At 55.5% G+C, this 24,984-nt stretch overlaps 1 protein-coding gene across 4 annotated transcripts in view; it reads right to left on the reverse strand.

Moving 5' to 3' along the window:
- The window catches only part of HIVEP3 (HIVEP zinc finger 3), a 488,676-nt gene that overhangs the window by 146,892 nt on the left and 316,800 nt on the right, over positions 1-24,984 (reverse strand). For all 4 annotated transcript variants that reach the window (XM_062191080.1, XM_062191077.1, XM_062191078.1 and 1 more), the window contains exon 3: positions 20,538-20,617. The gene's annotated coding sequence lies outside the window, so the exon portion shown is untranslated. The remainder of the gene's footprint in view (positions 1-20,537; positions 20,618-24,984) is intronic.

Here is a 24,984-nt window from a genome sequence, read left to right on the forward strand (position 1 = left end):
AGAAGGCAGTGAGAGGTGGGAGTCGGAAGCACGCTCCAAGCCAGCCATCAAGAGTCCACTCTGGGCTGCTGTGGTCCGATTTCCAGGGAGAGATGGATCCGGGGATCAGGGTCTGGCAGTCACATCAGACAGACGGCGGAAAGGGGAGGCTGCCGATCCCAGGCACGGGGAGATGTGCTGGGGTGGGCGGTGGGGTCCCTGAGGACAAGGAAGAGGGGCCCATCTCACAGCTGGGTTTGGGATGTGAGTGACCGTGGTGGTGTGGGCAGAGGTGGTCAGACCTGTGCTTTCTCCCTTTGTTGTCTCTTCAAAGCCACTCCCTTGCTCTACTGACTCATCCCCAAGTCTGGCACTGTCTGGCGGTCCCTGGGTTTCTGTGATGCGGGCCTTCTGGGATGCTGAAGCCCTCAGAGGCCAGGGGCCGCAGAGCTTGGCCTGGGCATCATTTGTGAGAAGCCAAGTCCATGGTGGCCCCTGACCCTGGGCAGGATGGAGCCCACCCCCCAGCGGGGAGCCTGGGACTCGTTTTCACCTGCACCCGCAGCAGAAGCTGGAGCCCCTCCGCCCCCCAGTGGTCCAGCGCCCACGACATGCGTTTGAGCAGGGTGGAAGCACTGTGTTGGGATGGAGGGGAACGGACCAGCCCAGAGCTCCAATGCCCAGCTGGGGCCCCACTGGCTCCGAGCGGACTGGAGATGCCATTCTTTCCCCCAAGCTTTGCTCAGCTCCAGGTTCTTGGCTTAGCACCCCCGCCCATCATGAATGCATCCTGCCCCCCCTCCCTCTTCACCCCCAGCCTGGAAGGCAAGTGGAAAACCCAGCTCTACTTAGGCTAGAACATTCTCTCACCCCAAGCCACATGCCCTGTTCCTCCCCTGAGCTTACTTCTGCTCCCCTGCCATGGTCAGGGACAAGGCACCAACCTAGGAGTCTGACTGGAGCTCGGTCCTGCTGTGTGAATCGGAACTTCAAGTTCAGCTCACTTTGCTAAGGGCCTGGCACTTGCTTGGCCCCTAACTATACCCCAGGGAGTGTACCCTGTGTCGCATGCTCATGGCACAAAGGGGAGAGGGGCCCAAACCACTGAGCCCCTCCCAAGAGATACTACTGTCACACCCAAAGCATCCACTGGCCCTGGGATGCCTGTGCAGGCCCCATAGCCAAGGAGGTGACACCATCCCTCTGCAGGCCGGCTTGGGGGCCAGGCCTGGGCCCGGCTGAGCATCTGAGACCCCAGGCTACCTCGAGGGTGAGCACGTCCAAGTTGACCACGGCCCCACTCTGGCCTGAGGCCTCAAACTTCCCAGTCTCCAGCAGGATGTCCTCGGAGTGCTAGACAAGGGGAAGTGCCAGGGGCACTGAGCTATGCCCAGGAGTGGGGTCCGCAGGTTCCTGGCTTGCTCAGGCAGTGCAGCTTGGCCTGCACCATCTTGTAGACCCAGGGCTGCATCCCAAGCTTCTGCTTGAACCAACCGAGGGTTAGTGCTACAGGCCCCGCTCCCACTGCTGCCTGGGATCTGCTCTGGGCCACCTGATCCTTAGTGGCCTCCTCTGGGGCCCCAAGCATCCCAGGACTTTGACAACAGGATGCGGGGAACTGATCTGGGGGCACAAAATTTCAGGTAAGCAAGATGAAGGAGCGCTAAGATCCGCTGCACCTATGGCTGTGACAAAAGTGGGCTGCACACTTAAAAATCTGTGGAGAACGTAGCTCTTGAGGGTCCTTACTGTAGTACAATGAAATTTAGAGAGCAGCATGTGGTGTATAAAGCCAAAAGGGCAAACCCTTTGCCGAGGCTGCCTTTTGTGGACATGAGCACTGCTACGGCTTCTGGAGCGGGCTCTGGGCTGAGCATTGCACGTCTATTTAATCCTCCCAATAGGAATCCTGGGAGGGAGCACAGTACTCTGCCCACTTCCCAGATGAGGAAACTGAGGCTCCAGGTGGGTCTTACTCCAAAGCGCTCATCCTTCCCCAGGAGCTGAGAGCTGGCCTGTGCGTTTTATCAACGGGCTTGAAGAGAGGTTCCTTCGGGGTCCCAGGGCAGCTCACACTTGAAGCAGAACAAGATGCACCCTCCCTGCTGCAACAGCGCACAAGCTGGGACGGCCTCGGTGTCAGGATTCCTCCCGCAGAGCCCCAGGCTGACTCCAGAACACAGAAGACAAGGCGCCCCTGCACCGCACTTTGCCAGGACACAGGTGGCCCCCAGCATGTGTCCTATTACAGATCTAGCCTGTCCCCATCTGCTCCTGCCCCTGCCCCCATTCCCCAGGGCTCCGCCTGGCTGGTAGGCCCCAAGGGAGGTAGGGGCCCAGGGAGAGGCCATGGATCATTGTGAGCCACCACCTTGCCTAGCGTGTCCACCCCTTCTGGCTTCGAGGTTCTTTCCGATGTCCTGCAAAGCCCATTCACTCTGCGATCCGCTGCCCAGCTCAGACATAGCACTTCCCACTGACATTCGCTCAGTCATTACGTAATCAAGGGCCCAGCCCCCACCCCCAGGCCTTCTGTGGGGAAGTTCTTGTGCCAGCCTGGCTCTCCTGCCTGTCTCACATGCACGCCCGGGCACACATCTTTACACACCCAGTGCCCTGGGGCTGCTGAGGCCACATCTTCCGTCCACACCCCAGCCACACCCAGGGCTCACATGCTTTGTGCTGTGACCTCTGTGCCTGGAGTCTTTCAGGCCCTCCCCCAGCCTCTCTACGCCGGGATCTACGGTGACAGCCACCATGGGCTAGCTCAGAGCCGGCCGCCTCAGGGCTCCCATGGCCCTCTGTACTCCTGGCAGCACTGCTGTCTCCTTGACCAGGCTGTGAGCCCCTCGAGGGCGGGCAGCAAGTCGGATTCCTCCCTGTGATCCCAGTACCCAAAGCACTGGCCTGGCCTTGCGTGGGCCCTGGCAGCCTTGATGGACGGGTCAGTGAATTAAAGGAAGAGTCACCAACACCCTGTGGCCGGCATCTCGGGTGGCTACGCAAAAACACCACAGGCGCCAGCTAAGAAATGACCCCACTGTTCAGAGGGGGACAGGAGCCCAGCAGGGGCGAGGCGGTGCGGGAGGGGGCGCACCCTTGTGGCAGTGGGGCCCTCAAAGGGACTCGGCCCCAGCGCCCCAGGCTCCCTCCAGAAACTCTGAGGTTCTCGCGCAGGCACGGGCTTGTGAGCTAACGCACTGTCCTGGTGTGCCTCCTCCCAGCTTCTAGCAGTGGCCGTGTCCAGGGAGGCGGAGCTGCTCCACCTGGGGCCACCCCAGGGAGTTCACTTCCCTTCCTTCTGGCAGACACCGGGGCTGCCTCCACCAAGCGTCCAGCCCTGCCCAGCCTGGGACGCAGTCCTGGTGGGTGAGGAGCCGTACAGGTGTGTGCCCAGGGGGCTCGAAGGGCAGTGAAAAGGAAGTCACAGAGTTTGTGCGGAGGGGGCAGGGGGGGCTGGGGGAGGTGTCGTGGAAGCAGTGACCTCCAAACCGGGTCTTGAATGAGAGTTTACCAGGACGAGGACTGAGGCGGGTTGGGAGGGCAAGGAAGTGGTGGTCCAGTTAGAGAGCAACGTGGAAAGATGCAGAAACAGACAGGGTACATCAAGCCTGGAGCTGCCTGGAACAGCGGGGGAGGCAGCAGCCCCCAAGACAGGAGGGATCCAGGGCATGGAGGCTGAGACAGGGACAAAGTTGCATCAAAAAGGACTTGAAAGCCGCGCGAAGTCAGCTTGACCCTGGCTGGCAGGAAAGAGCCTTCCACTGAGGAGTGCACGTGCCCGCAAGCCCCCCCCGGGGCGTAGGAGGCACAGACAGGTGTCCAATCCCGCTCTGATGTCATCCACTGCCCAGCCATCCTTCCAGCCTTGGAAGAAACTTCTCTCAACTCACAGGAGCCCCTCGAAGCCACACACGGCCCTGCACGGAGCTGGAGCTGTAAAACGATGGAGAACGCACAGCCCAGGGTTCACACTGCCCAAGACGCAGGCCTTGGCGGGAAGTCTTCTAAATGGCTGGGAACTTGGTGTAGCCCCCAAAGCTTCCCTTAGGTTTGAGCAAAGGCAAAGGTCATTGCCTGGCCTGGGGCTGGACGTGGCCGCTGCGGGCAGCTAGGAGAAGGCCCACGCCAGCTGTGTGCTTCCCCACAGGATGGTGTCTGACAACCCCTACTCCGACCTTCTCTGGGGCTCGGGACTCAGTAATAGCGAATGCATGCGCGGTCAAAGCGGCTGGTAGAGGGTGGAGCCAAGCCAGAGGAGGCTTAGGACCTGCAGGTGGCCCTTCGTGGTGGCTGCCCTGGGGGCCATCGCCATTCCAGCGCTTGGAGGCTCTGCCCTCTGCCCGTCTCCTGGTCCCATTGCCTGCTGGAAACAGTCCCGATGCACAGAACTCAGCAAGTCGAGAAGGGGCCCAGATGACTGTTGGGTCCCTAACTGGTAACCAGCCGAGGGCCCTCTTGTCCTAAATGCCTCCCAGGAAGCAGTGCCCCCTTCGAGCCCTCTGGGGTCTCCGAGAAGGAGCCCCTGGCAGGCTGCTCACTTCACAGATGTGCTAACTGAGCGCCAGGCGGGGGAAGTGGTTGGCCTGGGGTCATGAGGTGAGGCGGGGACAGAGGCGCTGGAGGATCTGGGTCTCCTCCTCCCTGCTCACCACGCCGACTTCCTGCAGGTGACTCAGCAGCAGTCGGCACAGGAAGGAAGTGGGAGAGGGAAGCCCAGCCCGCTGGATTCCAGGTCACCACTGTGTGAGTCCAAAGCCACTAACCACCTTGGCCATGCAGCTCTGCCCGGCGCCCATGACCTTCTAGCCCTTCCTTCCCAACACCACGGCCGCTGACCGTTTCCTCCAAGGTCAGGCTCCCTTGTCCTTTCCAGGACCTCCCTGCTGTCCGGTCCCCCGGCATTTTCCTCCTGCTGGGGTCAGAGGTCACCTCCATAGACTTGGCGAGGAGCCAAGCCTGCACTGACCGCAACTGTTACAGCCTCATGCTGGCACTGGGGCTGCAGGCGCTCTGATGATCTCCCCGCACTCAGTTTCTCTCATCTGTAGAATGGGGGTTGTGGCGTCTGCTTTTCAGGTGGCTTGGCCAGCCAGAGGATAGAACAGCCTGCCCCAGGCTCGGCATGGATCCCACTGGTTCTTGGCATGGACCGCTTGGCTGGGTGAGCTGATACCTATGCATCATCTCATCGAGTTCTCACCACAGCCGAGCCAAGTAGAGAGCGTTATTCTCACTTGGGTGGGGAGGAACTGGAAGCCCAGGGAGGTGAGGGCGCACGGCTCCCCGCTGCCAGGGGCTGGGCTGGACCCTGGTTCAGTCTGATTCTGGAGGCCGGCAGCAGCAGAGACCCCTCTTGCAGTTCCATAGTGGTGCACCGGCCTCTGCCCTTCCAATGCATGCTCGTGTGGGCGGGGCCTCTGTCCCTTCTCTCTGGACACCGGTCCTGACTGCCAATCCCCAGGCTGAGACCTGGTGTCTCTGCACCTCCACGGTCCCGGTCATGCCCTGGAAGGCCAGCCCTCGCCGGCCTCCTTCCCAGAGCGACACATGCCAGGACGGCCGCGCAGGCTGGGCCTTGCCGTTGGGGTGCCAGGTGTTTGTGGTCTGCACTGCAGAACTGTGGGGCCCACCGTGGGGACAGCCTGAAATCAGGGACGCTGCAGGACCCCGGCCTCCAGGAACATCGGCCCTGCCACCACAGGAAGCGCTGCGGGCCCCTGCAGGCTGGGGCTTTCCACACGCCAAGTGCAGGCCTCTGAGCACGAGGCGGCAGGGGTGCGGGGAGCGGGCGCGTCTTGGTTCCCTTGCCTGTTTCCTCCACTGTACCAGAAAGTCCTCGTGGGGTGGGGCAGCTCCCAACACAGCCCTGGACGGGAGAGCCATCTGCCCACACTCTAACCACTCGAGCCCCTGCCACCTCCCCCCGTGGCCACACTGTTCCTCCCTTAGGCGCAGCTCAGCCACCCTCCCCTGTGAGCCCAGGTCGCCACTACCCCTGTAGCACTTATGATATCCCCATCCCAAAGGCCCCTGGGAGCCCTTTAGGCACAGGGTAAGGAATGAACAAGGCCCTTGGACCTGTCAGTTCTCTGTTGCCCTGCTGGGTCATGAGCTCCCTCCAGGCGCACTCTGGGTAGGGTTCACCATGGTAATCTTCAGTAGCCAGTGCTGGGCACCTCCAGGGGTTTGTGGCATGGCTCCCTCTGCATCCTGCCTCGCTGTCTTGGCCACTGAGGGTGACAGCAGTTGTGGGAGAGAGCGGGCACCCATGGATGCTATTGTAAGCCAATGGACCGGGTCACATAGTGACTATCTTGCTGCATTCGAGGCGTCCTTTGGGGTTCTAGAGTATTTCCAAAGCCTGGAGTCACAGTTTACATAATCTCGTCCAGAAATGGAGCTGACATGCAACATGGTGGAGTGGGGCTTGGGAACCATCAGGTCCCATGCCACAGTTTTCTTGGCTCCCTCGGCCACTCGTGGGACATGCTCAACCTGAACACAGCTGGATGGTAACTACCATGTCAAGTGCAGCCTTTTGTCTGGCTCAGGGCTCCCTGGTGAAGGCAGCGTCAACACCTTCCAGAGGTTCTGACAGCCCCAGGACCCAGGAAGTGGCTCCAGCTGCTGGGAGTCTTTGCCTCTCAAGTGGCAAGAGGGAGAATGCAACCCATCCTGTGGTTCTTACAGGATCGACACGAGAGCATGAGATGTGATGGAAGCAATGTAGGAAAACTGGAGCGTGATCAGAATGGGTTCATTCATGCCACAGATGTGCATTTAGCTTCTTCTCTGGGCTGGGCACTGTTCCAGGTACTGGGCACAATGTAGACACACAGGCGTGTTAGGCGCGGGCCAGGGCTGCCCCGCAAACAAAGCAGAGGGAGGGAAGAGGAAACAGGTCGGGGCACTAGGAGCTGCTGCCATGTCAATTAGGGGACCAAAGAGAGTTTCTCAGAGAAGGATAAAGTTAAGCAAAGACCCAAAGGAAGTAAGGGATTGAACCATGTGCTAAGGAGGTCCATGGGAATTAGCAAGTGCAAAGGCCCTGAGGCCTCGGGATACCACCTGCAAGAAACGAGAAATCACTGGTAGTCACAATGCTGGGGCTGTGGAAGCATCTGTGGGGCTCCTGACTCCCTGCAGTCTTTCCAGTGGGGGGTAAGGGGGGCACAGCCTGACTTAAAAGTCTAAAGAGCTGCTCAACAAATGTTAGCTGCCCGGGCCCTTCAGAGCCTTGTTCAGTGCCCAGACCGCTCTCCTGTGTGAGACCCCTCCCAGCTTCCTGTATCTGTGCACGCCAGGCAGGGCACGCCTCACCTGCTGAGTATGGGCCTCGCAGAGACACGGTGCTTGTGCTGGGGAAGAGAGCAAAGCAGAGCGGTCTCAGGTCAGGGCTCTCGATCCGTCCCCTGGCACTCAGAGGCCCCAGGCCAGCTCGGCTGCGTGCTGGGGGCCACCTCATCTTTGTTGTAAAACAAAACAATTCCCATCTCTAGCAGAGTGTCTTTAACCTTTTCGTGGTGGTGACCTGTCCCTTGGAGACTCTCTGGAAGCAAAGAGCTCTCTCTCCAGAAACGGACACGGAAGCGGCACTGCTTCCCCTGTAGTGGCAGGGCTGTCACAGATCCCTGAGGGTGCAGCCCAGAAGCCGTTACCTAAGCCCACGATTTCCCAGCTGTGGCTCCGGCGGAATGAGCGAGTGAATGAATGGAGGAACAAAGGGAGGAGAGACAGGATGCGTGGGAGGAGGCCTGGGGTGGTGAGAACAAACGTGGGACCGCTTCTGGGGGCTGGGATTCTTGTGGATGGTTCTCAAAGCCATCAGGGAAGTCAGCCCAGGAGCCCTGTGTGGGCAGGCCTTGGCCGCCAGGTGGGCTGGAGATGGACAAGTTTGCTCCTCTGCTCCACCTGTGCTCTGGCCCGGCCTCTCCGCGCCCCTGCCTTCCTCAAAGGGTCAGAACAGCCTTTCCTGCTTTCCTCGAGGTGTCTCCAACCAAATCCAGCTCTTCCCTGGGTAACCATGGCGCAGCGGAAGGGATACACACTCAGAGAAAGGGAGCACCCGCTCTTCCTTGTCCCACAGCAGAGCCAGCTAAGACCCGCAGCCTTTATCCCCTAGGCCACCGTGTGCATTTTGGTTTTGCGGGACTTCTCCTGAGAAGGTGGAACAAATTTTTAACTCATTCTTAACCCCGCCCCCACGCCCCTCCAACCCTGCCTTGAACCTAAGCTCAGATTCCTCCAGACACTCTTCCTCCTTATGACGGCAGGGTGAAGCTCTGAGGCCCCAGTGCGGGCAGGAAGCTGCCCCAATGCACCAATGGCCCCAAAGAGCTCCTCTGCCAGCAGACCCTCCGGGGGCCTCCTGAGCCTGCCTCTGACCATTCCGTCTCCTCCTCCAGCCACCCTGAACTGTTTTCTACCTTGGCTCTTTGCACCTGCTGTGCTTACCCCCGGGACCACCACCTGCCTGGCACATAGGCAAAGCTCTGATCTCTGCTCGAACCTCTTTTCCCAACCTCCGCAGACAGATGGCTTCCTTCCCTTGGGGACCCTGCCGTCGATCTCAACCCCGGCCCTGGTCCTCATAGTGCTGCCTGCCCAATCCCAGCACTCATGACACTGTAGTTCTAGCTTCTGCCTTTCTAAAAGTGTGTGTTTAAAAGATTTATTTATTTGAAAGTCAGTTACAGAGAGAGACAGAGAGAGAGATTTTTCTGTCCATTGGTTCATTCCCCAAATGGCCGCGATGGCCAGGGCAGGGCCAGGCTGAAGCCAGGAGCCACATGCTTGTTGTGGGTTTTCCACATGGGTGCAGGGGCCCAAGGACTTGGGCCATCTTCTACTGCTTTCCCAGGCACATTAGTAGAGAGCTGAATCGGAAGTGGCACAGCCAGAACTTGAACCGGCATCCATGTGGATGCCGAGTTGATTGTGGTGGCTTTACCCGCTGTGCCACAGTGCTGGCTCCACAATGCTGTATTTCTTTTTTTTTTTTTTTTTTGCCAGGCAGAGTTAGACAGTGAGAGAGAGAGACAAAGAGAGAGAGAGTTATAGACAGTGAGAGAGAGACAGAAAAAGGTCTTCCTTCCATTGGTTCACTCCCCTAGTGGCCGCTACGGCTGGCTCGCTGCACCGATCCAAAGCCAGGAGCCTGGTGCTTCCTCCCAGTCTCCCATGCAGGTGCAGGGCCCAAGCACTTGGGCCATCCTCCACTGCCTTCCCGGGCCACAGCAGAGAGCTGGACTGGAAGAGGAGCAACCGGCGCCCCAACCAGGACTAGAACCGGGGGTGCCGGCGCCGCAGGTGGAGGATTAGCCAAGTGAGCCACGGTGCCAGCCCACAACACTGTATTTCTAACTCCAGCATTTACTACATTGCATTTCCAACTTCATTTGGAATCTTTTCTTGTAGTGAGGGGAAACAACATCAGAGCTTAGCTACACTTCCGTGAATGTATTCAGTGGCTCGCTGAAGGACCGCGTCTTCTTTACCTTGGCCTCCCCAGCAAGCAATGTGGTGCTCACACTGGCAGTGCCCCACGTGTCTGCTCATTTAGGAGTTGTTTTCAGGCTACCCATGAGCTGGGTAGCCCCTGGGACCCCCTCCCCCAGCCTCTCCCTCCCTCCCCAGCCTCCACTGCCAAGCTGCTGGGAGCCTGTAAGAATTGAGTGCCAGCAGTGAGAAAGCAGGCACCGAGACGTCCTGACTCACGGGCAAGGGGATTGTGTCTCCCGTTAGGGCTGCCCCACTGCATCTGTGCTGTGATCCGAGCGGGTACGGCCACTCAGATGGGGAACATCCTCCAGCGAGTTGTCATAGTAACCTTGACTTTCAGTTTCATGTAGGAGAGTCCCTGAGAGGAGAAACATAGCCAGGGGTGGAGGAGGGGTGGTGCGGAGCCATCGCAGCCTCCTGAGGCTGTCCTGCTCCCTCTTCCTGGCTGCTGGCTGGTTCACACGCTCAAGGTAGATGCCATTGTGTGTGGGCAGCTGAGTAGAAGCAGCTTAAAATAGCCCCCGCCCCAGCTATTTCAGGGAGCCGTTGAATATGCATGAAGCTATTTTAGAAAAGATGTCCCTGGCCTGGCCAATCCAAACCCCCATCCTTTGCCTTGGAAGTGCCGAGAGAAGCTGAATGGGGCCTTTCTTGGTCTTTCCCATTGGGTGGGGGTTTTGTAGAAGCCGCAGAGACTACACCCTGGCCAGAGTGGGTCTCTCAGCCCTGACCGCTCTGCCTCCTGATCCTGTGGCCACGGAGGCTCCGGGCCAGGCAGCCCAGCCCTCCCCAGTCCTATGGAGCTTGGACAACTACTTTGCTATGAGCCAGGTTGACCTGCTCTGTGGCAGGGGGCGTGTCTCACAAGCTTAGGCATCGCCATTGCTTTGTCCATTTAGTCCTCCTTCACCCTTTTATTGATAGAAAAGACACCTGAGGACTGCGCTAAATGCTGACGATACAGAGATTTCCAACATGAACTCCTGGGTGGGACAGGTGGACAGATGAACGGTGAGATAATGGTCATCAAGCTCCAAGGCAGAAGGGGGACTGGAGGGTTGCGAGGTCAGGGAAGGAGCCCTTAGCTCTGCCAGATGGGGAGAAGCCTCTGCGGAGGAGTGGGAGGTCCAGGAAGCAAGAGAAGGCAAGCCAGGCTCAAGGGCAAGGGGCTGGCTGGGTGCGGCTAGGGCTGGTAGGAGGGTGCGCCTGTGAGGAGGGGAGAAGGGAGAGGGAGTGAGACTGTGGGAGACATTGTGTGCTGGGCTGGCAGTGCCTTCTCTGAGGGCCTTCTCGGAGGGCCTGACAGGGGGTCTCCCAGTGCAGGTGCCTGAAGTGCCTGGTGCTGTCCCCATCTACGTGAAAGGACACGTGGACAAGGCCTGGCTACAGTCCCCAAGCAGGTACACACAGAACGCTGGCTGAAAGCACCGATTCTGGAGTCTGCCCCTTCCTGGCTGTGACTTTGGTGAGTTATCTGACCTCTTTGCCTCAGTTTTCTCAGCCATAAAATGGGATTACAACAGAACCTAGCTCCCCAGGCATTTTGGTGGGGAGAAGTATGTGAGTTAGCAGACATACAAGGCTTAGAAGTCTGTGGTGCATAGGAAGCAATATTCATGTATGAAAGAGGAAACTTTATCATTCTCTTCAGTTGGGCCTTTTCTCTTGACAATGGAGTTGCATCAAAGAGAAATTTGTTTCAAAGTAAAAATAGCTTTATTGCTTTGATTGACAATATCATATGTATCCACTATCAAAAGTTAAAGCATGGAAAGTACAAAGTAGGAAGGAAAACATCACCTGTAATCTTAATTCTGATAACAGCCACTGCCATGACCGCCTGCTATGGGCTAAATGCTGATGTCCCTGGAGGTGACAGCTTCAGGAGGTGGCGTCTTTGGGAGATGACGACAGGTCCTGGTGGCAGAACCTTCCCGAAGGGGATCAATGTCCTTCTCAGAGCTGAAGGAGGCCTCTCCCCCTTCCACGTGCGGGGACGCAGTGCACAGGTGCATCTATGAGCCAGACACTAGATCCTCTTCTACCCTGAGTCCACCTTGACCGTGGCCTTCCCAGCCTCCAGAACTGTGACAAACACCTGTTGTTTCGGAACTGCTGGGCTCAGGGACTTGGCGGTAGCGGCACAGGTGGTCTAAGGTGCCACCATCTCGGATACAGTCGATCTTCGTTACTCACGGACTCCACATTTGCAAACTGATCCAGTCGATTATATTTATTTGTCATCTCCCAAATCAATGCTCGCTTTTGCAGAGTGGCAGAAAAAACTCTGAGTCACCGATGTCCACGTACCCAGATGAGGACAAATAAGGGGCTGCTATGTCTTCTTGCTTCAGCTCCTGTCCTGTGGACAAATGTCCTTTTGGCAGACTTGTTAGGGCCGTGTTTGTTGCATTTTTGTGCTATTTGTTGGGTGATTTTACTGTTTTCCACTGGCTCCCACGTGCAGTGCTGAGTGCTGTCCCACGTTCCTGAGTGGCCACGTGCCTGACGGAGAAGCTGTGTGCTCCACGAGCTTTGTTCACACATGAGTGCAAAAACGTTGGCCCTGAGTTCCGTGTGAACGAATCAGTAATCTATGTTAAACGAGTTGTCTTCAAACGGCAACACTTGTGAAACACGGCTATGCGTTGGTCGCAGAGGCTCATGGGAGTGTAATGCTGCAGCTCCCCCAGGAGCAGGGTTCAGGGTTCACTAATTCAGGGCTGGCAGGAACTTGTGGGGACACAACCACGGTGACTAGCAAGAAGCAACTATCCCTTCTCTAGATCCTCAGACAAATGCACCTTCCTGACACTTTGAGAAAATCATACACTGGGGTGGGTAAAGCCTCTGCCTGCAGCACCAGCATCCCATGTGGGCACCTGTTCGTGTCCTGGTTGCTCTACTTCCGATCCAGCTCTCTGCCTGGGAAAAGCAGTGGAAGATGGCCCAAGTGCTTGGGAACCCTGCCACCCAAGTGTGGGACCTGGATGAAGCTATTGGCTCCTGGCTTTAGCCTGGCTCAGCCCTGGCTGCTGCAGCCACTTGAGAAGTGAACCCCCAGATGGAAGACCTCTCTCTCTCATGTCTCTCCCTCTCACTCTCTGTAACTCTGCCTTTCAAATAAATAAAATAAAACCTAAAAAACAAAAATCCCATTCACTGACATATCTCATGCACCTATTCATACCCAAGAGTGCACACCCTCAGGTGACTGCATCACTGGGCCCATTCCTCCCACCAGTAGCCACTGGCTCTCCATGCACGGACAATTTGGCTGCTTCTCGTTAACTGCTCTAACCAGTACTATGATGAGCTAACATGGACTCAGCACTGTCTATGGCCCAGCCCTGTGCTAGGAATTTCCAAGCCTCACAGCAAGCCTATGGAGGTGGCAACGTCACCATCTCCATCACCATCACTATCGTCACCGTCACTGTCACCATCACCACCATTACCATCACCATCACTATCGTCACCATCACTGTCACCATCACCATCATCATCACCATCACTATCGTCACCATCACCGTCACTGTCATCATCACCACCATTACCATCATCATCACTATTGTCACCATCACTGTCACCATCACCATCATCATCACCATCACTATCGTCACCATCACCGTCACTGTCATCATCACCACCATTACCATCATCATCACTATCATCACCATCACTGTCACCATCACCATCATCATCACCTTCACTATCGTCACCATCACCGTCACTGTCACCATCACCACCATTACCATCATCATCACTATCATCACCATCACCATCACTATCGTCACCATCACCGTCACTGTCACTATCACCACCATTACCATCATCATCACTATCGTCACCATCACTGTCACCACCACCATCATCATCACCATCACTATTGTCACCATCACCGTCACTGTCACCATCACCACCATCACCATCATCACCACCATCACCATCACCACCACCACCACCATCACCAACATCATGCCACTTTCCAGATGAGGCCTCAGATGCTCTGAGGTGTTAGGCACCTTTGCCAGGGTCCTGCAGCTTGCAAGTAGGTTCCTCTAACCCCAGGTTCCACACCTTCCACCAGCGTGTACCGCTGCCTCCTTCCAGACCCCATCCTGGGCACTGATTGCCAACTCCCTTAGCACGTCTGTTTGGAAGTGGACCCCTGGGTTAAAGGTGAAGATCTGAAAATGCTGGTGGCCACCCACCAAAAGGGCTCCAGGGGCTGGATCCCCCACCTTCATGTCCCCAGCTGTTCTCACGCTTGGAAACAGACCAACAGCACGACGTGGCTCCTGTTCCTGGGTGCTTACCACGCCCTGCACAGCTCTCGCCTTCTGTGAGCTGCTCCTTCCCACTCTCAGTCTGCCTTCCCAGAGCGGGCTGCCCCTCATCTTGAAGAGCGCTCTGTGGGGGAGTGCTCAGACCCCTTTCACCCATCAGGCACGAGGGGATATACGTCTCTTAGTTTGGCCTTAATTACTAGGATTTTTTTTTCTGTCCATGGCTATTTAATTCTTTTCTTTCACAGTTTCTGGCTTTGGTTTGCTATGTCAGGGAGCATCCTCTATCCCAATATGACACAAGGGCTCGCTCTCTCTCTCTCTCTCTCTCTCTCTCTCTCTTTTAAGCCCCCTTATGGTTTTCTGCATTTTGACTACTTTGGGATTATTTGGGAGCAAGGACTGGGGGAAGGACTGGGGAAGTCTTGCTCCTCTCCACCTCCCCCACAGCGGCTGGCTGGGCGCCTTGCTAACATGCTAGGCAACAGCTGTCTTCCTGTCGCTAATGCCCAGTGCTACGCTTCCGTGTGCTGAGATTTCCTGCACACTGATGGCTACTCATGGCCTCCCTGGGCCAGGCCCTTGAGCTCCAGGCCTAGCCCTTCACCAACAATGCATTTTTCTGGGCCACTCCTCCTTGTTCATTTTTCTGTATGTACCTTGTAATCATTTTATGGAAAATTTCATTGGGGTTTTGATTGAGATTCCACGTTCAGGTCATGTGATAATGTCTTCTTGGGTCTCTTCTTGGATATTTCATGCTTTTCGGTCTTTGAAGAATGGGTTGGACTTTCCCACCTCAGATTCTGAGTACTGCTTAGCTGGAACTCCTTAAAGGCAAGGTCCCTGCACCTGCTTCTATGGCTCGCAGGCAGGCAAAGTGCTGGAGATATTTGTAGGGTAAATGAACGAATGAACAAATGCGTGAGAGACATTCTCCTGGAAGCTGATTGTTCAATGAACGTGTTACAGAAACCCACTTTCTCACAGCTGGAAGTGAATATGTCAGACTCACAAGAGGCTACTGAGAGACTGAGGTGTCACAGGCAGCCTGCCCTGTGCCGGCCAGAGGCTGTCACCCCACAAGCAGCCGGGCCATTTCTCAGAGAGGCTCTCAAGGCCATCAGAGGAAGGACCACAGACAGGTGTTCTCTGTGTGCTGGCTGCTGTGTGGACGCTGTGAAAAGCATTTTCCCAGGAGATGCAGCATCCTCACACGTTAGGGTCACTGGTCCCATTCTGCAGAAGTGGAAACTGAGGCAGAGAGATGGAGTCCCTAGCTAGTAAGTGGTAGGAATGGCTGGAGCCAAGGCTGTGGGACTGTAAAGGCTGTGCGCCTTCCACAATAACACTTTGAACCGCAGCGTCAGGGAGGCTGAGGTGCTGTGGCCCGAATCAGAGTGAGGGTCCTGCCCTCACTAAGCTCACACTGTGTCCTGGAAAACTGTCCTCCCACCTGGCTGTGGGAGGAGCTTGTGATGCTGCTCCTAGGAATCCTTCCTGGGGAGCACCAGACTTGGGTCAAAGAGCCGCCATCACAGGAGGGGATGTGCTACGCAGGCTGTACTGTGGCTCTGGGTCTGGGGAGTGCAGGAGTGGAGGCTGGGGGTGGGGAGGACGTTTGTCCTGTGGTTAAGACGCCCCCGCCCTACAGCAGACTGCCTGGGTTCAACTCGCATTTCCTGCTAATGCAGACTCCGGGAGGCAGCGGGTGATGGCTCAAGTAGTTGGGGTCCTTGCCACCCACATGGAAGACCTGGACTGAGTTCCTAGCTTCTGATCTCTGCCGGGCCCAGTCCCAGCTGTCGGGGTATTTGGGGATTGAGCCAGCAGACTGCAATGAGCTCTCTTTCTTTCTTTCTCTCTCTTCTCTCCTCTTTTCTCTCTGCCTCTCAAATAGTAAATTAAAAATTAAAAGACCCAGCTTTGCATGGAGGTGGAGGTTCTCATTCAGCACACATCTGGGACACCCCTCGGGGTTCCTGGGCCTGGCCTGCCCGGGGTCGGGCCCTTGTGACTTGGCCCTGCGTTTGCCTCTGGAGGACAGCCAGGCAGCCACTTCCTTGTGGGGCTGGCAGCTGCCAAGCAGGCCTCGGCTCACTTCCATGGCTGGATGAGAGCTCAGTTGTCCTGGGAAGGACACTGGGTGGGAGCCAGTCCATCCCCTGGGCCTGACTCAGTGTGGCCCAGAGCAGATCCCTGGCACTCGGAGATGAGCACGCTGCAGGTCTCCTACCCCGGGGAGCCCCTTTCTGGTCCCAAGGTGGATCCTAAGGAAACTTTGGCGGTATTGAACTCCATGATGGAGACACCCAGTGCCAGGGAGCCCAGCTTTGGGGCGGGGGGGTGGCGGGGATGGGCAGCAGGCAGGGAGCAGAGGTTGGCCCTTAGCTCACAGCTGGTAGGTTTCATCTCGTGCGCAAGGGGAGGGTCCAGAGATGCTGAGAGCTGTGTTTTTGAAACAGGCCACGTAAGTATTTTCGTTTTCAATAAACACGTCTTGTTTTCAGGTGAGAACGAAAGTATTTCCGTTTTGGATAACAATACCACGCGAAGGAGACACGGAGCAGGTGGAGACAGGCCCGGTTGGTGCGCTTACCCATGCAGTGTCGATGAGCGGGGAGAGCCTGGCCTCAGCGTTCAGAGACCCAAATGCAGGTCGAGTCCCTGCTGTGTGACCACAAGCAAATGACTTCCCCACCTCAACCTCAGTTCCCTCATCTGCAAAATGGGCACATTGTCACCTCACACACAGGGCTGACATCGGGACAAACCGGATGTCAGGTGATGTCATCCATCTGCAGGTCCTTGGCAAAGGTATGGCGTTATGCTGAGGCCCCAGAAGGCCCAGCGCAACCACACGAGGACCTGCTGCAACCTCCACCCCACCCCAGCAATTTCTCAGGAAGTCTCTCAGCTGTGCCAACTCCAGGCAAAGCCTGTGCTGTAGGAACCCCACCCTACAAGTGTGTTTGCTGGGCCACCTGCCCCCGGGCGCAGCCTGCAGGGCTGTGAGCGCCAGTGCCGGCCCCTTCCTGGTGGGAGAAGGAACAGGGAGCAGGCCTGTTCTCCGACAGCCGAGGGAGCTTTAAGGTGGGACGCTCCTTCACGCGCCGTTGGTGGCTGTCTACATAAGGCGTCCATTATGTGCAGGCCTGAGGGGCCAAGCTAAAAATAGCATCAAGTGTGCACCCGCCAGAGATGCAGAACACCCGAAGGTCAAATGTCCAGGGCGAGACGGGCACCACACAGCTGCCACCGGTTCCTCCGGGGCACAGCCACAGCCAGCCCTGCCTGGCGGCCTGGCTCGGGAACCCGGCTTGAGTTAAAAAATAGAACATGGAGCGTAACCCCAAATGCATATGTATATTTTTAAAAATCTGTGTATAACCATAAAAAAGAAGGCAAGAGGGGAATTCACTAAATCTCTGTCCTGAGTTTTTTCTTTTCCTGTATTTTCCAAACTGTTCTCAATGAATACACATTGCTTTTTGTAATCAGAAGAAAACCCAGGAGAAGATGCTATGAATTGCTTTAACATTAGATACATAGGATGATTAAATTGCTCTTTCCTCTGCCTCTCTGCCTCAACTCTGGGCCCAAATTCATCCATGTATTTGTGCTTTCCTGTTAGTGAGTGCATTTTTACTGAGTGCCTACTATGTGCAAGCAAAACAGACACAGCTCTGACCTGTGGGTGCCTCTCCTACTTGGAGAGAAGCTCCCAGGATCATTTGAGCACAGTCTCACTTGGCTCAGCCTGGCTGTACAGCTTCCTAGCTGTGTGTGCTGGGGCAGCTGTGCGGCCTCTCTGTGCTCTGTGACCCTTAGTTCCTGCAGTTCCTTTGTTGGTTACCACAAGGTGGTGGCCACTCGCTCTGGCCCTCTGGCTGCTCTCTTGTCTGCTTTCCCATAGCACTTTGAACACTGCCACCAGAGCATCAGTGACCACACAGAGCCGGCACCCCAGGGCCTGTCCGCCTCCCTCTCTGTATCTGGCAGGGGCCCAGTTTTACTGATGTCTCTGCCAGCCCCCAGCACGAACACAGCACCGTCTCCAGGACTGCTACAGAGGCGGCAGGTCACCTGTGCCCCAGCCAGCACAAGTGGTAGAAGGCCCCCCCCCCCCCCGCCAGCCGTGGCTTTACAGCTTGCACACATGACCTCACAGTGGCCTCTCAGACCGTGGGGCCTGTCCCTGGATGTGACTCTCCCGACGGCATCTATGCCGACAGCAGGGCAGGGTGCTCGGCGTTTAGGAACGCCCCAGTATGCTGTGACTCCCATGCCACGCCCTTGCTCACGCCCGCCCCCGTGCCTGGGATGCCACCTGGCTCTTCCTGCAGTCCTGCTGATCTGAGCCCTCCCGTGCCAGTGCAGGTGCCCCCTCTTCCCTGGGGCCTCCCCTGATTCACAGCCCTCCAGGGACAGAGCCCTGCCTCTCCCTGCCCTCGGCTGTGGCTGTGGCTTCTAGGGCCCCTGGTGCTCAAAGGGCACTTTATCCTTTGTGACATCCCATTCTGGGGAAGGGGCCACCCTCTTCACCGGAGACCCCCCAGCTCACCAGTGCCGGGAACAGAGTGGGGGGTCAGGGAAGTTCTGTTGAACAACCTTTCTGAGGGAAAGTCAAGTACACTTGGCTTCACTTCCTGTTAAGGCAGCGATGCTAACTGCTTCTACCAGCTTCTTTTTAAACATTTATTTATTTATTCAATCAAGAGTCAAGGAGCCAGAGCCAGAGCCAGACACAGAGAGAGCTCTCACCCGCTGGCTCACTCTCCAAATACCTACAACGGCCAAGGCTGGGCTGAGGCTGAAGCTGGGAGCTGGGAACTCAATCTAGGTTTCCCACTTGGGTGTCAATGACCCAGTCACTTGAACAGGAAACTGGAATCAGGAGCTGGGGGCAGGATTTGAACTCAGACCCTCTGGGCTAAGTGCCTGCTCCTTTTATGACAGCTTTGGAACCCAGAACTCACAGGTGTCTCTAGGCCATCACTGCCCATCAGTAGCCACTTGCTCCATGGCAGCGACACGAGCTGGCTGAAGGACACAGAATGTGGGTGTGGCCACTGCTCAGGCCCTGTGCCCGCCTCTCACACAGTTGCCTGCCTTTGCTTCTGGAACTACCCTAGGAGGCAGGTGTGGGTACACGGGGGCTTTGAGGACCCCAGGGAGGACAGAGATGGAGTGCAGCTCCCTTCGGCACCAAAGCCTGCTCTGTACACATGCCCAAGACACAACAGACATGCTCGTGCTTTGAGCCCTACCAAGAGAGGAAACAGTGAAAGCATAACATTGGGAGGTGGTGCCCGCGACCCAGAGGCCAGGCAGGAGCCATTCTGCTATAGTCCAGGAGAGAGAGGCTGATAGGGTGGGTATGCTCCACATCCAGTCCCTGAGGGGTCACTGCTCTAGGGAGGCGGCCTGCTACGCTCCAGGAACAGAGGAGACGGGGAGAGCTGGCTGCCCCAGGAAGCAGGGAAGCCAGGCCATGTAGGGGCTAAAGCGGCTCCCAGCGCAGCAGCCCCGAGCACCGTGGCTTCTCTGGAAGGCTGCAGCATTGCCCCCGGGCCCGTGAGTCCGGGCCACAGACACTGCAGCAAGGGACATCCTGCCCTGGGCCCTCCCAACGTGAGCCCCTGCTCTCAGCTCTCAGCCTCTCCCCAGCCCAGAGGCCTCTCCCAGACACTCACCCCCCGCCCTGAGGGACTTGCACCCTCCTCCAGCCCCTGAGCCCACCCAGGCTCCTTGGCATGGCACTCAGAGCCTGTGCTCTCCCAGCCTCACTTCCAGCCACTCCTCCTCTTGTGCCCTCCATCCCTTCAGCCCGGATGGCCCTTCTTCCCTTTTGTACCTGCCAAACTTCTGCTCATCCTTCAAAGCCCAGCGCAAGTGTCCCCTGTAAATCGTTTTCCTAGAACCAGCCCAGAAGCAAACCCATTTTGGAAAGGAGTCCCGGTGCCCTCACTGATGTGTGCTGTGCTGGGGCTACCTGCACGTCCACCTCCTCCACTGGACTGGGAGCCTCTTGGGGCCAATGTCGTGATTGGTTCATGTCTGGGTCTCAGCGTCAGCACAGAGGATAGGGCACAGCTGGCAATGAAAGATGTTCAAATGACTGGGCCATGATAGGGCCAGCGTGTGGCTGGTGGCGCTCTGTGGCTGAGTGTGACCTCAAGTAGAGTTTGCTAGAAAGCATGCGTGCCCCTCCCCCAAACACATGTAAGTACGAACACACACAGTGCACACACAACCCAGAGCAGGCTCTCAGGGGATGTGAGGTCCGCAGAGCAGTCAAAAGGAGACAGAGTCCCCGGGGAAGTAGCACACAGCTGTGGTGCTGACCCCACGGTCCTTCCCCATCCCATGGCCTTGGCTGGAGCCTGGAATGGATGGCAGAGGCCTGTCTGGTCTGCTCAATTCCACGCCCTCACTTTGCAGGCAAGGAAGCAGAGCTATGGCGAGGAAAGTGCCTGCTTGAGTTTTCCTGTGCCATAAAGGCAATGCTGGAGCCAGAGCCGCTTCCCTGGCTCCTGGCTCAGGACCGAGTCTCATCACCGCGTGCTGTCGCTGGCAGAAACAGCAGCTGCAGGACCAGAGACCTTTGCGTTGCTTTTCCCTGGAGACTCAGTAGATTGTGGGGCTCCATTTTCCTGGTCAAGGCCGAGGCAGTCCCCACCCACCACCTGGCCACAACACACGGCCTTTGGACTTCCCTGTGACGTGTGCAGCAGTGGGGAGGGGATGTGGGGGAGAACTTACCTGTCAAAAGTCAGCCACGTTCTCATGGTCAAGATGTGTCAGAGAGTTCTCAGAGCTTGGAGGGCTGTGTTGGAGGAGGCCTGTGGGAAGTAGAGAAAGTGAGAATATTATGCTGCTGCCATCTGTCAGCTTTCATTTGAGTTAAAAAAAAAAATGCAGCCAGAACTGGTGAGCACAGGCTCGGTGCGAGCAAAGCTCAGCTGCCTCCCCTGCTCCCGCCTGGTCACCCAAGGGTCACGAGCAGGTCCCCCGGGAGGGAACCTCAGTCCCGTCACCCCACTCCCAGCCACCTGCCCCAGAGGACCCCTCAGGCACTCCAGGCCCGAGGAACTCACTTCCAAGCACTCCTTAGGGAAAACATCCTTCACGGGCTCCTTGAGCACCGCTCATCATCATTCATTCATTCTTTCCTCCATTATTCATTCACTCATGCATGCATTCAATAGCCAGTTGGGAAAGCTGTGAGGTGCTGGCATCAGATCTGATGGAGACGAAGTGACTGAGAGTGACAGCTCGGGGCCACAAAGGCACATGTGGACCTGGGACACGTGCCCCGAGCTCCCCCACCCTGCCTCCCTCCTCCCAGCGACCTCTGTGCCAGACACTGGGCAAAACCAGGAAGGGGGGCAGCACGTTTCCACCATTTTCAGCACATGGATCCATTTTTGTGTGAAAGTAGTTCTCAAAATGCCTCCTGGTGCTGCCTGTACATTTAGCGTCTTCTCATTGAGAAACAGCAATGCAAAAGCTACAACAAACATTCTTTACAATTACCTGGAAATCATGGTGACACACACATCAATTCGGAACATCACTTATATCTCTTGAGTTTAAGACTACGAACCTCAGAGACCCACTCATTCCATTTTCATTATATTTATGGAGCATCGCTGAGATGCCCAGCCTGATGGCCCACAGGTGAGGGGTCCTGGGACAGGGAGTTGCAGAAGCTTAGTAGTAAGGCATGCTGAAGCTCACACCCAGCTCAGACTGGATGTCCTTGGACAGGCCACCTGGCTTTTCTCTAGCTCAGGGCCATGTGAGTGAAATGGAGCTGATAATCCTGACACTGGAAAGTTGTTATGAGGATTAAGTGAGAGAGTGGAAAGCACCAGGCCGAGGCATGGCACCAAGAGAAGCTCAACCACAGGGCCCTAGGGGATCGTCTTTATTATCATCACCACCAGCATCCTTCCCACCATCACCATCACTGTTACTATCATCACCACCATTTTCACCATCACTCTCATCACCATTGTCACTATCATCATCACTAATGTAACCACTATCACTTTCACCATGATCTTCACTGTCATCAACCACCATTAGTATCATCATCAACACTACCATCAAGATCATCACCACCATGACCACTATATCACCCTCAGGACTACTATCAGCCATCAGTGTTATCATCATCACACCATCAACACCACCATCACCACCATCTTCATCATCACTATCATCACCATCACCACATTACCATTATCACCACCATCATCATCACCACCGTTTTTTCCATCACCATCATCATCATTATTACTATCATCAACCATCACCACACTCACCACCATCACTATTATCACCACCATCATCACCACCATCTTCATCATCACCATCACCACCATCATCATCACCACTACCATCATGATCATCACCACCATCACCGCACTTACCACCATCACCACCATCACTATTATCACCACCATCTTCATCACCATTACCACCATCTTCATCATTATCATCATCACCACCATCACCATCATTACCACCATCTTCTCCTTCACTATCATCACCATCATTACTATCACCATCACTACATCACTGTTACTTTCATCACCATAATCATTGTCATCAGCCATCACCACTATCGTCACCAGTGTCTTCCTTCTTTTTCTGAACCTGAAGGCCTATCCTTGCCTCACCACCACCACCACCACCATCATCATCAGTACCATCACCAGCATCATCACCATCATCACCCTCGTCATCACTACTACCATCATCATTCTCGCCTCTATTCTCTTTCTGAACCTAAGAGGCCTGCCCTTGCCCCTCTAATAAGATACATGATCGTTTCTACCCTATTATAGAGTTATTTGTATCCACATCTTTCTCAGGTTCATGCTCAAATCTGTAACTTTAGAGTTGAGTGAACTTGGGCAAGTTACTTAAACTGTCAAAATCCATTTCCCTTTGTGTAAAAAATGGGGACAACAGTTTTAGTAATTCTTGGAACTGTTGTAATGATTAAATGAAATAGTGTACCTCAACACAACACCTGACACGTGGTAAATGCTTGGTATTGTTTACAATACTGGTTTACTAACATTATTATTGTCACCACTTCTCCTCCTAGTCTGTTTCCCCCTGAGGTTAGAGATCATAGGGAATTCATCTCTGTCTCCCCACAGTCTAGCACAGGACACGTCTCCCAGAAGACATTAATAAATGATGGCTAATACAGCCCTGCAGACTCACACAAAATCCAATGCAAACCAATCCCCGGTACAGGGGCATGGGGCATGGCTAAGGATAAATCGTGCTGCTGGTACCCTGAGAAACCCAACATATCTGCCACAGAGGGCATTTGTCACCCAGGGAACCAAGCTGCAGGGCTGCTGGAACCACTCATTCACTAATTCATTCATTTATTCATCACACTGACATCAAATTTTCACTTCAGCCCAATAACAAACCCTTGTCCAGTGCATTTTTTTTGAAATCTTGTTGCCATCTGTCACCTCATTCAGTTTCCATAGAAAGGCTTGGAGGCACACAGAATCGGTACTGACAGTCTATTTTTTAAATAAAGAAATGGAGGCTCACAGAGGTACCAAGATTGCCTAAGGACCCGGCAGTCAAGGCCATAGTAGATCACGGGCCAAGCTTCCACCCTGACCTTGACACTTTCCTTCTGACCCCACGACGCCAGGCACTTCACAAACCCAGGACCGTTCAGTCTCTCTGCCTAGTTTGATTCTCAGCAAATAAAATGGAAATAAATTATTGTTATCGTTGTTATTTTAAAGATTTATTTATTTGAAAGAGCATCAAAGAGGCAGGGGGGCAGGGGTGGGGAGAGATCATCAGTCCTCTGGTTCGCTCCCCAAACGGCTACAACAGCCAAGGTTTGGCCAGCCCTAAGCCAAGTTTCGGGGTCTTCCACATGGGTAGCAGGGGCCCAAACACTTGGCCATCTTCTGCTGCTTTTTCCAGGCCATTAGCAGGGAGGGGGATTTGAAGTGAGCAGCTGGGACTTCAACAGGTGCTCCAGCATAGGATGCTGGTGTCCAAAATGGTGGCTTAACTTTCTGTGCCACAAGAGTAGCGCCACTTGGGGCTATTTTAACATGTCCTTTGGGAAAAACTCTGAATTTGAGGACTGCAGAGATTGTGAGAGCTGAAACAGTGTGGGGCAAATAAATGTGACAACTCTGATCCCAGCCTGCCTGGGTTCAAATCCTGGCTCTGACACTTAACAGCTCCAGGGCCCTGGGTTAGTTACTTAACCTCTCTGTGCCCTAGTCTCTTCATCTATAAAGAAAAGCTAATAATAATTAGATACCTGTGGGGCTTTTGTGAGGAGTAAATGGTCTTGTCTACAAATAGAACTTAGAACAGATCCCGGCACAGAGTAAGGGTTCGCTGTAATTACCGTGGCTGCACCTAGCACCAGGCCTGACATACAAAAGAGCCCTAATGAACACTTAGCAAGTGGTGGGATGGGTGCCAAGCTCTCTGGCAGAGGGAAATACCCATGTGTGCTTTAAGTATTGATGGGCAGGGCAAAGAGTAGCCCCAAGGAATCTCGGGTCCCTGGCTCCTTGCTCACAGTCACACCAGGCAGGAGGAAAGTCCATCCCTAAGTCCTTTCTGCTTCTTCAAGCTGCCTCGTGTCTGCCAACCGGCAACAGATGTGACTAGTGGCCAAGAACACGGGTTCTAGAGCCACGAACTCCAAGTCCTACCCTGCCGTGCTGTCGCTCACTCCTTGTGTACTTTCCTCTCTCTTCTTCCTTCCGTTTCCTCATCTATAAAATGGGGGTGTTCACACTCACCTTGAAGGGATGTTAGCTAGATGAAATGTCATATAGGGGAAGGTATAGCTTCCCCCACCCCGCCCCGGCCCTAATCCATGGCAACAGCGACAATGAACTTAACAAGGTCAACCTGTGCTCACCCGATGGAGCTCACCCTCGGGGCTGGTTCCTCCTGTGCCAAGTGCTGCTTCTCATGGGTCTCCGGAGCACAAACACACCAGTTAGGGTAGCCCAGGCTCCACCCCCTAGGCCAAATGGTGCAATGGAAAAGCAGATTATCTTCTTGGCCACAGCAGGGATCAGGCTCCCTGGGGGTGAGGCAGCTGCTTGAGAAATGGCCTCCTGGGAAGAGGGGTCCCCAGAGGATCCACAAGGCGAGCTCCTCCCACATAGCAGCGCCAGCA

Source organism: Lepus europaeus, chromosome 5 (genome assembly GCF_033115175.1).
Source record: "Lepus europaeus isolate LE1 chromosome 5, mLepTim1.pri, whole genome shotgun sequence".
Lineage (NCBI taxonomy): Eukaryota > Metazoa > Chordata > Mammalia > Lagomorpha > Leporidae > Lepus > Lepus europaeus.